General features: G+C 26.3%; 1 protein-coding gene and 1 long non-coding RNA gene across 5 annotated transcripts in view; one reads left to right on the forward strand and one right to left on the reverse strand.

Moving 5' to 3' along the window:
* LOC120772778 overlaps positions 1–8,985 on the reverse strand; it is a 354,753-nt gene extending 345,768 nt beyond the window's left edge. For both annotated transcript variants that reach the window (XR_005705093.1, XR_005705092.1), the window contains exon 1: positions 8,670–8,985. This is a non-coding gene — a long non-coding RNA (uncharacterized LOC120772778). The remainder of the gene's footprint in view (positions 1–8,669) is intronic.
* The window catches only part of LOC120772772, a 497,265-nt gene that overhangs the window by 436,096 nt on the left and 45,650 nt on the right, over positions 1–15,519 (forward strand). The window lies entirely within an intron of this gene.

Genomic DNA, 15,519 nt, shown 5'->3' on the forward strand with positions numbered 1-15,519 from the left:
GTTTTTTGACCCACCCTAATATGCATATATAAATATTTTACATATTTTTTTATTTTTTTTTGTAATAACATTTTCATCGCTACTTACATGTTGCGTTTTATTTACAATTTCCGTGTACTTTTTGTCACAAAGTACTTTTTACTTCTGAATTTCCAAAAAAAAATTTAACAAAATATTTCCTTTTCAATTTTTTTCTTAGTTTAAATTTTCCATATTTCATTAACTGCCACATCTATCGACTCACTACATTTGTTGCAATGCGGAAGATCTCGATTTCATGCAATTATAATTTCATATTGTATTTCATTTGGCCTTCAAATGCACACACTAAGGTAGTGAGTGAAATCTTATTATTATTGCCCCCTAAATTGCACTTGAACTAATTATAACAAGACTTGTTCACAACTTCATGCCACCTGCCAATTGCGCTGCAACCAACGATTTCCCCCAAGCAGCCACAAATCGCATTATCGCCTTATTAATTGCATTACAAACACAACAATCAATTTGCTTCATAATTTCTATTTGCGGCAATAACGTTGCAATGCCGAGAATGCACATTTTTACTTGCCACTTGCGAGTATGCTCGCAACATGCAGCACATAGCAACGTGGGCGCCTTATTAGTTGGAGAAAACTCAATTATTGACTATATTTTGTTATTGATTATAGCTTATTAAGGACAAAGTTCAACGCTGCGTAAACATTTAACAAACACAAAGAGGGTTCGAGTAAGCTTGACCATGAAAAGCTTGTTTCACAATAAAAATAATCGATTTCTTTGTTCTTTTTTGCTACCTATACTCTGCTCGCCTTTGCGTCTGCCACAGTAGGCTTTGTACACTTTAAGCTTGTGCTCTTATTACTTAAGCTAATAAATAATGCCTCGTGTCACTTGCTAATAAGTAATGGCGAGCCTAAAATAAATGCACTAATTATCCGGTGCTTGAAGCCCTGTTGTTTTCACTTATGCTTTACCCTGCATTTGCACGCTTTCTTGGCTGTTGCAAACATTTCTCACACCAATAGTTTTATGCGATTTCAAAGTTCAAGCAGAAAGGTCGCAATTAAAATTTGTCACGTATACGCAGTGGCGGCTTCGATGTGGTAGATGACAGGTACAACAATTTATTGTGTTTGTGAAAAATTGTTAATGAAGAATAACAGTCAATAGAAATTAAATGAATTTCTAAATTAATAATGATTTTGGTAGACAAGTCCAGGGTTCTGGTTGAAGCTAATATTGTATAATTTTTTTTTCCTTCAATTCAATTCAAAGAGCTGGCTCCCTGGCGGTCTATTGTAGTGGTTAAAATAGTGTTATCTATCTTATGACAAAATAAATAAATATCGTCTAGAAATCCACATAAATGTGTTACAACTCAAAAGTATATGCGAGCTCTCTCTGCCCTGAAGAAGTATTTTCGATTCTTACTTTCTTGGGACGATTTTTAAGTTTTTGATTCAGTTCCGCAAGATTCTTTCAGTAATTCAAAACATTCTGTATACATTCGTTTGCGCTAAGTTTGAAAAGAAGTCTCTGCACAGCTGGAAAGAAAGGTTTCATTGGAATCCAATGCAGGCAACTATTTTTGCTTGTATCTTATGCTGGAGCGCTCGTGAATCTACTGGAGTTCGCATGAAATTAGCGCCGGAATAAAAAATTCCAAATTATCTCAAAACTTCATCCTCGAACCCGCACCGCCTTTAACATATCAAAGAAAATAAAACCGATTTCATATTTTTAGACATCCAGATGAAGTATCGGTAATAGCAATAAAGCTCATAATTAGATTTGTAATAGATTCAAAGCGCTTTACCGATAGCTGATATGCAATTAGAGGAATTTCTCATTTGACTTAATAAATGCTGTAAAAGTCTATGTGTGATCAAGCCGCCATAATGAAGAATCAGCTATCTAATCTAAGCTAACCTACTTCTTATATAACAAGTAGTCAGGTTCTTTAAATGAAGAAAACAATTAAGGAAAAAAGTATGTGTTTTGAAAGCATTCTATAACGAATGTGAAATCCAACTAGATATTTCATTCATCACAGTCTTTTTATAATTCTCCACCAGTTTATAAAATTACTTTATTTCATAGTTACGCTATTTAAATGAACTTGTGAAACACTCATCTAACTCTAGCGAAAGGATGCAAATTTTTCTTGTAGGAATTTATATTTTTCAGATTACCTTATAAGAAATCTAAATTTCAACTAATTTTTTAAGACGCCACAACTTTTAATTTGCAATTCTCAACCAAGTTATCAAATTAAATTAAATTTAATATGCAATATTTAGGAACTTGTGAAACACTCGGCTTATTCGTGCAAATTATCTCCAATTGCTCATCTAAAGATATATTCACATACATATATTTTTCTTTTACGCACATTAAATTACTTTAAGCCAATTTATTCACAAACTCAATTAGCACAGTTGAACTGTGAACACCTTCAGAAACAAATGACCTGAAAGTCAAAGTGAAATTAATTTGCAAAGTGAAAATAAATGAGATTTTCAAAGTAGAAAATTAATTTGCGATCAGATGCCGGCAAATGAGAAAAGTGTCAGAGGTGAAATGACGTGTCAAGCTGATGGATTTGCAAGTATTTGCACACATGTAGTACACATGTAATACATACGTAAATGCGATAGGCTTGCCACTTTGCAACCACATTTGAAGTGCTTATTATTGACAATGTTAAATGCGCTTAAGTGGGAGGTAGGCATGTATTTTAGGTATATTACATATAATCAATTATTTTCTCCTTAAAGAAGTGAAGCTAACAGAAAATCTTATTCAAATTTTGTTTGCGGTTTCTTGATTAGCTTTGATGGATTGAGATTGGCATAAAATATGTGAGATTGGGAGAAAAAATAACTTTTGAGGTTTAATAAAAAGAAAATAATGTTTATAATTGTGATATACTTCAAAATAAATTTTAAAATAATTAATAACAATTTAAATAAATATAATTTCATTTAAGTCCATTCAAAACAAAAATTTTTAGTAATTAAAATAAATTAAAACTAAACAATTAATTTAAAATAGTTAAAAAAATTAAAAAATTTAATATATAAAATTTTCTAAACCATACTAAAAACTATTAATTTAAAAACATTTCCAAAAAATATATATATATTTTATAAAATAAATTAAAATTAAATTTAACTGCTTTAAAACAATTTTAAAGAATTAAAATTATTAAAATAAAAAAATTCTAAAAAGGAATAAAAAGTGTTTTATGGATTAAAAGGCTACAAAAATATATTTTAGATATTTAAAACAAACAAACTGACTTTTTTTCAATTTAATTTAGAAAACTAAAATCCAAAATTTCAAAATTAAATATTACTAAACTGAGGAATACATAATAGTACCTACTGAAAAAAATGATTTTCAGATAGAATTTTAGCAAAAATAAGCGTATCCGTTAAAGTAGGTTATTTTTATAATTATATAATTCTTTAACACAATAATTACCAAAAAAATAGTTTCAAAATAGATTTTATAATCAAAACAATGTGAGTTAATTAAAAAAATTAAAACAGGCTTAAAAAAATTTAAATATAATTTAAAAAAATAAAATAGAATTGAAAGTAATTAAAAAAAAAGATAAAACTATTAATAAACTTACTAAATCAAAAATAATTTTAAAAATAAATCTAAATTTTTTTAAATTAAAAAATTATATAATAAAATACTTTGAAAAATTTTCAAAATTATTTTAGCTTTTGTTTTTTTTAATAGTTTTGACTCGTTTTTTTTTTAATTATTTGCCATTATATTTAAATTTTTTTATTACATTTTCATTATTTTAATTAAAAAAATTAACAATTAGTTAAAATTTAAATCAAACAAATTAATTAAATAAAACAAAACTTAAAAATAATTTAGAAAAAATTTAAAAAAAGGCATATGTTTTAAAAATTTAACTAAAAAATATAAAAAAACGTAATTTAAAAACTAATTATTACTGAACTGAAAAATATAATATTGTGATTTTCAAATTAATTTTTTTTAGCAAAACTTTTTTTTTAAATTTAAATTTTTTACAAAAAAGCAATAATAATTAAATTAAATCAATTAAAAATAATACTAATAACTAAATTAATTAATTAAACTAAATAAATTAATTAATACATTAATTGAAATTCAAAAATTATATTTAAATTAAAATATTTATTTATTTAATTAAGGCAAAAAAATTACAAAACTAACACTAATTAAAAAAAAGTTAAATAAAAAAATAACTAAGATTAAATTCAAAAATGTACAATTAATCATAATAAACAGAAAGGCTCAGATTTTTTTTATTAAATTTACAAAGTGAAATACAAAACATATTTTAAAAATAAAATGCAAAAAATAAAGAATTGAACTGAAATATATAATAATGGAACAAATAATTTTCAAATCGCATTACTTTTAAAGAAAATAATATTTGAAATTTTGAAATAATTAACAACAATGGTGACGATTTAATTTAAAAACATTGAAAAATTAAATTTCTTGACAGATAATTCTTACAAAAATGTGCACTAATTAATAAAAAAAAATTAAAAAATATTTGGAATTAAATTTATGTTAATATAAAAATTATATTTAATAATAAGAAACTAAAGAGTTCGGAGACTTTTAATTTAAAAAAATAATTATTTGACATAATTAACTAAGGAATATGTTTTACAAATATAGAAATAACAATATTTAATACAAAAAAATTAATTTAAAATTTAAAAAAAGTAATTAATTAACAAAAAAGACTTTTAATTTACAAAATAAAAAAAGTAATAATTCATTAATTAGCTAAGAAATATTAAAAAAAATACAAAAATAACAATACTTAATAGAAAAGTATATTTAACAATAAGAAACAAAAAAGTTTAGAAACTTTTAATTTAAAAATTAATAAAAAGTTAATTAACTAACAAAATTAATTAAAAAATATTTTTTAATAAAAAATTTAATTAATCGTAAAGAACAAAAGAGTTCAGCGACTTAATTTAAAAAAATAATAATACTAAATAATTAACTAAGAAACATTTTTTAAATACAAAAATAAAATATTTATTAAAAAAAAAATTAAAAAAATTTTAATTTTTAAATAATTTAATATGAATTTTAAAGCAAGTAATAAAAAAATAATTCAATCAAACGCAAAGTTATTTAATTTAGCAATATTTAAGATCAAAAGGTGCTAGTTTCATAACATTTTTAAGATTTCAATTACACGACGGCACTTATAATAACAAACGGAAATATTCAAATATACACACATGAATATATTTCCATAATAAAAAACGCATATTTAATGAAGTTGTGTGTGTGCAAAGGACACCTGACAAGCAATTCAGCCATCCACTGCTCGTATATCAATGTCAATTTATCAAAGATAACAAAGTGAATTGCAAATTTAAACTTGATGTGTGCAAATTAAAAACAAAAAACGAAAAAGACACAGAAAAAGCAAAAGAACAAACAACAAAATAACAAAATAACAAATAAGAGAGTAGTAGCAAATGTAATTTGAATAACTTGCAGTAAGTGATGCAAAAGACTTTTTTATTTAAATTTCCTTTTATTTAAATTTTATTTTTTATAAAAGAAATTTTTTTTATATATTTTATATCTGTTTTCCTGTTTTTTTCCTATTTTTCCCAGCGGTTTTCCACAAAAGCGACCATCGCATATTATTGGGAAATGAAATATTCAATATTAATCAAATTGAATTCGTATAAATATTTCAATAGCGTCAGCTGTAAGCCCCACAATGTCATATATGCACAAATACACAGCGACACACCAATGCAAATAAATGATTTTTTTTTTTTTGATTTTGCACACATTTACATAACCAATTGAATTGATAATAACACGACAATGGTAGTAACGGGATCATCACCGGAAAGTCACAAATTTGTATACGAGTTTTCAGAGACACACACACAAACACACAGACCAACAAAAAACCATATGCTGGAGCGTATTGAATATTTATAAGCCCTCCAAACGACTGCAAGGCAGAGCAAGTCGAAACAAAGGTTATATACATATAAAAACACAGCGACAGTTACGTATGTATACATATATATACACATGTATATGTTTGTACAGTTTAAAAATCGAAGAAACCAACGCTCACAAACATATGTATCTATATACATATGTATGTGTATCTGTCCGTATGCCACAACCAATGAAGTGCGTCCAACCAACAAATCAACGCGCCGCTCAACCGCTCACTGGGCACAGCGGAAGCGTAGCGAATTTATCATGCGTTTAACTAAAATAATAACTGGTTTTTTATCTGTTTCAACTTTTAGAAAGGAAAAAATATTGGCAAACGGTAAAGCCTTTTCGCATTAATAAAATTTAACTACATTTCAAATAAAAATTTATTGCGCTAAAAATAATTGAATTAATTATTCGTGGTAAAGCAAAGAAAAGGCAATGCAAACAGAAACAATTTAATACCCAAGTGTAAATGCTTAATTGTGTTACAGTGAATAATTGAATATTTAATTTTTTTTTGGCTGAAAATTAATGACAAATGAAACGCTTTAACTAAAACTCGGCAGCACCGAAGCTACACTACATTTCACAGGTGCATTGTTATAGCATAAAAGGGTATGAAAGGATCTTTACTCAGATTTTTATCAATCAGTTTGCATGGCAGCCATATGCTATACTGGTCCGATCTGAACAATTTCTTCGAAGATTGTAGCAATGTCTTATATGATAACCGATGCCGAATTTCGTAAAGACATTTTATAAAATAAAAAAGTTTTTCATCCAAGGGTTTGAGTTTCATCGCTCAGTTTGTATGGCAGCTATACTTTACAGTATTCCAATCTGAACAATTTCTTCGAAGATTGCAGCAATATAATATATAATAACCTATGTCAAATTTCGTGCAGATATATCGTCAAATAAAAAAGTTTCTCATACAAGAGCTTGAGTTTTATGGTTCAGTTTGTATGGCAGTGATACGCTAAAGTGATCCCATCTGAACGATTTCTTTAGAGATTATAGCACCTTTTTATGTAATCATCTATTCCAAATTTCGTGGAGATATCTTATCAAATAAAAAAATTTTTCATACAAGGACTTGACTCTTATGGTTCAGTTTGTACGGCAGCTATACTTTACAGTATTCCGATCTAAATAATTTCTTCGAAGATTATAGCAATGTCTCATATAATATCGTATGCCGAATTTCGTAAAGATATCTTATAAAATAAAAAAGTTTTTCATACAAGGGTTTGAGTTTCATCGTTCAGTTTATATGGCAGCTATACGCTACAGTAGTCCCATCTAAATAATTTCTTTGGAGATTGTAGCCCCTCTCTTTATAACAATATATGCCAAATTTCGTGGAGATATCTAATGGAATGAAAAAGTTTTTCATACAAGGACTTGACTTTGATCATCCACTTTGTACGGCAGCTATACGCTATAGTGATCTGGTCTGAAAAAATTAATCGAAAATTATAGAATTGCCTTGGGCAAAAACATATCTCAAATTTCGTGGAGATATCTTATCTATTGAAAAAGATTTCCTTATAAAAACTTCAATTTGAGGTAAATTTGATAGAGCTGATGGCACTGAGCTGCTACACTTTAGAGGGCTGTAACTTAAAAACTATAAGGAGATGTAATTTTAATGTTATTTTTGAAGATATATAATATGAAAGTAATCGATTTCGTTTAAATTCCTCACTAGGCCAGTACAATTTCTTAGACTGGCATGTTATAATGGATTTTTTGTCAATCTCATCGGTTTCTTTATACCCAAGGACAGCATGGAATAATGTCTATAATTTTTGACTACTTACGGACCAAGTTTACTTATGATTTTTTGATCATTCTGAATCCATATTTAAGCTATATGAATGAAATGGTACAATTAGAAGCAATGCTTTATTTAATAGCGCAAGCCCAAATGTAGGCAACATTTTTTAAGTTCAACACCACTAGTGCTTAGTAAAAAATTTCTCATTTATTCGGACGGAGTATGAAAGAAAAGCTAAGAAACTATAAGAAACTAGCGAAGAATTTAAGAACACATAATATTTTTTCTAAGTTATATAATTTTATTTTAGTAATATACAAGTACAAAATATAATATTGCCTACATTTAGGATGGACAGTAAGCCTCTGAGCTTGAAATAAATTTTAGACAGATTTTGAGATCGAAGAAGTGAAGTAGTGTGAAAAATATTTTGTACACCGAGTTATATTTGACAAATTTTTCATTAAAAGAAAAGGTTCTCATACAAAAGACTTTTTCATTAAAAATTAAAATTTACAGTTTTGGAAATATTAAATCTTGAGCAATGATCTCATCAATCACCAATGCAACGAATTTACATATTTCATTACATTTTCATCAACTCACTTAAAACTTAACCCTCAAAATTGTACTCAAAGTACTCTACTATTATTTTCCAAGTCATTCTTTAAGCACTTGGAAAGTCACTTCTGTAGAATTAAATATAAAACCATTTCGTGCTTCTCAACGAAATTTGAAGATTTTCTACAACACAATATGGTATTTTTCCTTGTTGTCATTTGTTTGACATTTATACTTCATATTATCTTATGCCACTACATACATATATAGTACATATGTACTAAGTACTTATCTACTGCACACTCACCTTTATTTGAAGCGCGTTCTCAACTTCTTGTCCATGTTCATATCAAAAGTTCAACAGTTTTTAGTATTATTTAGTGCTGCGATTTGTCATTGTTGTTATTGGATAGCAAGCAATGAGATAGGTTTCAATCTTGTGTCAAGTTACTTAATACAAGCAGCAGCTGTCTTGTGCAACACAATCAGCAAGCACTTAACTTTTCACTATCGAAACGTGTGTCCTGTCAGAATTTTAGTTTCGATGTCTAACAGTGCACATTTTTCGTCACACTTTTGATTTCTTGTACGCAACGTATTTGAACTTATTTTGAATTTTCTCACATTTTTATTTATTTAACTTTTGATACATTTTTATTTTTTTTTTGAATTACTCAATTTCTTTTTTAATTTTTTTTAATTTCTTTTTTAATTTTTTTCTTTTTAAATTTTTTAAAATTTTATTTTTATTTTATTTTTCTAATTTCTTAACTCTTCACTTCCGCAAATTACGCGCTGCTTTATATTTTTTTTTTTATTTGATTTGCCTTCTACTTTCACTTTACCTTATTTCATATTAGATTTTTTTATTTTTTTTAATATATTTTTTTATTTTACACAACACTTTTGCACATATTTTCACACTTTGCCTCCACTTTATATTATTTTTAATTTTGCTTTGCCATATTTAATTAAATTTAATTTTAATTTATTTTCTTTTATTCTTTATTTATTTAAATTACAAAGAAAAATAAATAACGAGATTTAGTTTAATTCCTTTGCATTGATTAAATTTAAATTATTTTTATTTAATATTTTTTTTTGTGCTCTTCCGATCTCTTCCGATCTCTTATTTTTTGTTTTAAATATAATACTTAAATTATTTACTTTTTAATTTTATTTATTTGTGTTATAGTTTTAACTAATTAATTTTTTATTTATTTTCACTAATTTATATTAATATAAATTTATTTTTTTTTTATTTTTCTGTTTTAAATGTGACCCTTAAATTATATACATATTTTAAATATATTTAATTTTATTTTATTTATTTATTTAAATTACAAAGCCAAAATATTTAATGATATTAGGTTTAGTTTAATTTTCTTTACTTATTTCATAAATTTAGTTTAAATGAATTTCATTTAAGATTTTTTAAATTTTAATTTTTAATTGAATTTTAATTTTTTGTTTTTTAATATTTAAGTTTTTTATTTTTTTAATATTTCTCGCTTATTTTTTTATTTAATTTTTATTTTATTTTCATTAATTTGTATTAAATTAAATTAATAAAAATATTTTTTTTATTTAATTTAATTTTCTTATTTTTGTTTTAAATTTAATCCTTAAATTATTTATTTTTTTTTAAATATTTTTTGTTTATTTTATTTTACTTTATTAAATTTATTATAAATTTATCTAATTCATTTTTTTACTCATTTTCATTAATTTAATTTAAATTAAATAAAAAAATACAATTACATAAAAAAAAATCAAAACAAATTAAATTAATTTAAATTGAATTAATGAAAACAAGTCAAAAAATAATTAGAGAAAATTAAATTAATTTAAATTTGTTGAAAGTACTTGCAACACAAACTACTTGTTGTAATTATTATGGTCAGCCCACATGAAAGGTGTTCATATTCATGCCGATTTATGGGGGATCGTATCTGGTAAGCATGTGAAGAACGAAAATGCAACGCTAGAAGAATCAGCCGCGTTCGACGCAAAAGATGAGAAGGCGCTTGCGAGCATTACGCTTTGTGTCAAGCCATCGCAGTTAAATCATATTAGACACTGCACTACTACACTAGAGGCCTGGAGGAAATTACAAGAGATCTACCAGCCAAGTGGACCAGCTCGTAAAATTACGTTTTTCAAGAAAATTCTGTATCTTAGTTTGTCTGAGGGCGAAAATGTTTCGAAGCACATAAAGCAGTTCTCTGATATCATTGAGAAAATGGCTGAAATTGGTATAGTAGTACCAGAGGAAATGTTAGTCATTATTCTGCTATCAAGTTTACCGCAGTCATATGAAAATTTCGTGGTTGCTATAGAAACACGTGAAAATTTACCATCATTAAATGTGTTGAAAATTAAATTACTTTAACAAAGTGAACGTCGTCAGGTGAAGGATGCAGATGTTGAAAATATCGAGAATCAACCGGCGTTTTCAGCAAGGACGAACTTCAGGAAAAATGTAAGTGCGCACAAAAATCTTAACAGAAATACTCGTAAAGGATATGCTTCAAATTCGGTAACGAAGCAGTCTAACGTTAAATGCTATAATTGTGGGAATAGAGGTCATCTGGCTGCACAATGCAGAGCATCTAGGCAGCAAACTCAGAATGCTATTGGAAGTGTACTCGCAGCGTCTGGTGTACAAGAATTTAACCGTTCGACATGGTGCGTGGACAGTGGAGCGACATCACATACATATGTGTTGTGAGTGCAGTTTGTTTCATACGTTTCAGAATCATACTGAAAAGGTGAGTTTAGCGGGTGAACATTTTATCGAAGCGCAAGTTATTGGGACTGTGATCCTACGATCAGGAAACGAAGATGTTATAATGAGGAATGTTCTGTACGTCCCAGATCTCTAGATCAAATTTTATATCTGTTGGAAAGGCTTCGAGCATAAGGTTTGCTTAATTATTAATATATACGGTATTAACCGTGAACTTACTGTACCATATACACCTCAACAAAATGGTGTAGCTGAGCGCGCAAATCGCACTTTAGTTGAAATGGCGCGATGTATGTCAGTTCATACAGGAATGGATGAAAGTTTTTGGGCAGAGACAATTTCTACTGCTGTATTTCTGCGCAATAGATCGCCAACAAAGTTTCTAGTAAATAAAACTCCTTACGAAACTTGGTTAGGAAGAAAACCAATGGTTCATTTTCTAAAAACTTTTGGATCATTAGCTATTGCTCTAAGAAAGAAATTCATAAGTTTCGACCTAAAGGTAAAGAATATATTATGGTTGGATATGCAGAAAAGACCAAGGCATATCGTTTATATGACCCAATAACATGTACATTCATCATAAGTAGAGATGTTATATTCATTGAAAACTCTCAGAAAATTAATGAAGTCAGTGATAAGGTAGACGTGAGCGAATTAAAACTCAAAACAAATAATGACGAAGCAGTAACTGACACAGAGTGCATAGAGAATCTCGCTGGAGGAGGAGACCAAGTATATACCAGCAACATTCCGATAGCAAAAGATGATAAAGTTGAAGTAGATCCTATTAATATGATAAATAATGAGAAATCTAATACAAGAGGAAGAGGAAGACCAAAAATAATCCGAACTGGCAGGGTTGGTCGTCCCTGAAAGCAACATAATATGTGACCTGGTCTACGAAAAGGGTGCTAACGTGCGAAAACTAGTTTTCTGGGAAAAGCTGTTAAAAATAATCATCAGTTTCTCGTTATCTCATTAATTGTTCTCCTTTTTTTTGACACCTAATCCCCCTTTCCGTAGACCAAGTCACATATATTGAATTCAATGAATAACAGCATAAAGAGACCTGAAACTGTTGGAGAAGCATTACTCAGCGAATATTCTGCAGAATGGAAGAAAGCCATGCAAATTGAATATGATGCGTTGATAACACATGGACGCTGGAAGAATTATATTCATGTCAAAAAGTTGTCGGATGTAAATGGGGTTTTTCTGTGAAGCGAGATGTTGATGGTAATATTGAACGTTTTAAGGCAAGGCTAGTAGCAAAAGGTTGTAGTTAGCAATACGGTATATATTACAAAGAAACTTTTTCACCAGTGTTACGCTACGAAACTCTTAGGATGATAATTGCATTAGCAGTAGAGCACCAAATGCATTAACATCAAATGCACGTTGCAACAGCTTATTTAAATGGCGAACTTCATGACACAGTTTACATGAAACAACCAGAGTATTTTGTACATAAAATTTTCCCAAATCGTGTTCTTAAACTTCACAAGTCGTTATATGAACTCAAACAATCAGGAAGAGAATTGAATTCAAAACTCGATTTCATTTTGAAGAAAATTGGTTTTTCGTCATGTCCAAGTGAACCTTGCGTTTACACGAAACATTCAAATGGGTGTTTTAATATAATTGCTGTTTATGTTGATGACATTAAGCTTGCATAAACCAATAAAGCGGATTTAATTGAAATCAAGAAGAAAATTGGAAATGAATTTAAAGTAATTGATAAAGGACCACTGAAATACTTGTTAGGAATGACATTTCAGCGCAAAGGGGAAACTGGGGCAATTACAGTCAGCCAATCTAATTATATCAATGAACTTTTAAAGCAATATGGTATGATTAATTGTATGCCAGTTGTAACTCCACTTGAACCTAAATTTCAAGTTAAATGCAACAACGAAAATTGCAAGAAAGTTGATCAAACGAAATATCAGTCACTTATTGGTTCGCTTATGTATTTAGCAATTTTAAAAAGACCCGACATTTTACACGCTGTTTCTAAATTATCACAGCGTAATAAAGATCCACACGTCGAACACGAGACAGGAGCCAAACATATATTACGATATTTAAATAAAACAAGTGATTATAAATTGCATTATTTAAAAACAGGAAAGTCGATTGAAGGCTATGCAGATGCTGATTGGGGTAGCGACGCTACGGACAGAAAGTCTTATACGGGATATGCTTTCTTTTTGGCAGGTAGCGTATTCTCTTGGCAATCTAGGAAACAAAACACAGTTGCACTCAGCAGTACAGAAGCGGAATACATAGCGATGTCCGCAGCAGCAAAAAGAGCCACATATATAAGAAAACTTATGCAAGAAATGGGGATTGATCCAACGAATAATCCTATAAAAATCAACGGCGATAATTTGGGGGCACAACATTTAATTAAGAATCCTGTATATCACTCCCGCAGCAAGCATATTGATATAAAATATCAGCATATACGCGAAGTTTTAAATAGTAGACAAATTTCAATTCATTACGTTCCAACAAATGAGATGGTTGCCGATATACTAACGAAAACTTAGAAAAATGTACTCATCATAAATTTGGGATTAGAATAATACATATACATACATACATACATATGTGGGTTGTTACTGTTGCAGTTAATATTGTGTTGAGGAGGAGTGTTCAAAGTACTTGAAACACAAACTACTTGTTGTAATTATTATACTCTAATCATTGTATTCTTCTTGTGATTTGTCTTATAAAGAAAATTTATTTTTCATTCTGAATAAACGATTCTTACGAATAAAACGTTTCTACATCTAAATTATAAACTTTAACAAAATTAAATTAATGGAAATAAATAAAAAAATTAATTAGATAAAATTAAATTAATTTAAATTATTTATTTTTTAAATAAAATGAATTTAATTTTACTTTTGATTTTATTTTATTTTGTTTTTTGAGTTGTTTTACTTTATTTTGATTTAAATTTAATGTTTAAATTATTTACTTTTTGATTTTTCTTATTTATTTCCAATAATTTTCATCATTTTACTAATTTTATTTTACTTTTTTTAATTTAATTTAATTTAATTTAAGTTAATTTTATTTTATTTATTTTTATTTTATTTTTTCATTTTATTTTATTTTATTTTATTTTATTTTATTTTATTTTATTTTATTTTATTTTATTTTATTTTTATTTTATTTTATTTTATTTTATTTTTTTTATTTTATTTTATTTTTATTTTATTTTATTTTATTTTATTTTATTTTATTTTATTTTATTTTATTTTATTTTATTTTATTTTATTTTATTTTATTTTATTTTATTTATTTTATTTTATTTTATTTTATTTTTTTTTTTTATTTTATTTTATTTTATTTTATTTTACTTTATTTTATTTAATTTAATTTAATTTAATTTAAAAAAATGAATTTAATTTTACTTTTGATTTTATTTTATTTTGTTTTTTGAGTTGTTTTACTTTATTTTGATTTAAATTTAATGTTTAAATTATTTACTTTTTGATTTTTCTTATTTATTTCCAATAATTTTCATTATTTTATTAATTTTATTTTACTTTATTTAATTTAATTTTATTTATTTTATTTTATTTTATTTTATTTTATTTTATTTTATTTTATTTTATTTTATTTTATTTTATTTTATTTTATTTCATTTCATTTCATTTTATTTCATTTTATTTCATTTCATTTCATTTCATTTCATTTCATTTCATTTCATTTCATTTCATTTCATTTTATTTTATTTTATTTTATTTTATTTTATTTTATTTTATTTTATTTTATTTTATTTTATTTTAATTTATTTTATATTATTTCATTTCATTTCATTTCATTTTATTTAATTTAATTTAATTTAATTTAATTTAATTTAATTTTATTTTATTTTATTTTATCTTATTTTATATCATTTTATTTCTTTTTATTTTATTTTATTTTATTTTATTTTATTTTATTTTATCCCATTTCATTTAATTTTATTTTTATTTTATATTATTTTAAATATTTGTTGTGCGTACCACATTTTTCACACTTTATCTTCACATTTTCTTTTTTATTTTTTCACTTTAACATTTACTCTGCATTTTCTAAATTTTCCCTAGCCCTTATTTAAACATTATAACTAACCAAATTTCACTTTTACTTTTTTTATTTTCACTTTCTCATTTATTTGCCTTTTTGTTTTCACTTTTTCAAATTTTCACTTTCTCACATACTCTGCTTTTTTCCAATACACATTGGAAGCGTATTTCGCTTCTGAACTTTTTCACTTTTTATTTTCATTTATTTAATTTACATTTTTTACTTATCTACTTTCACATTTTCACCTTTTTCATTTTTTACTTTTATAATTTCACATTTCTACACACTTTTTCTATTTACTAAACTTTTTTGATACCTT

This window comes from Bactrocera tryoni, chromosome 3, assembly GCF_016617805.1.
Source record: "Bactrocera tryoni isolate S06 chromosome 3, CSIRO_BtryS06_freeze2, whole genome shotgun sequence".
NCBI classification, from domain to species: domain Eukaryota; kingdom Metazoa; phylum Arthropoda; class Insecta; order Diptera; family Tephritidae; genus Bactrocera; species Bactrocera tryoni.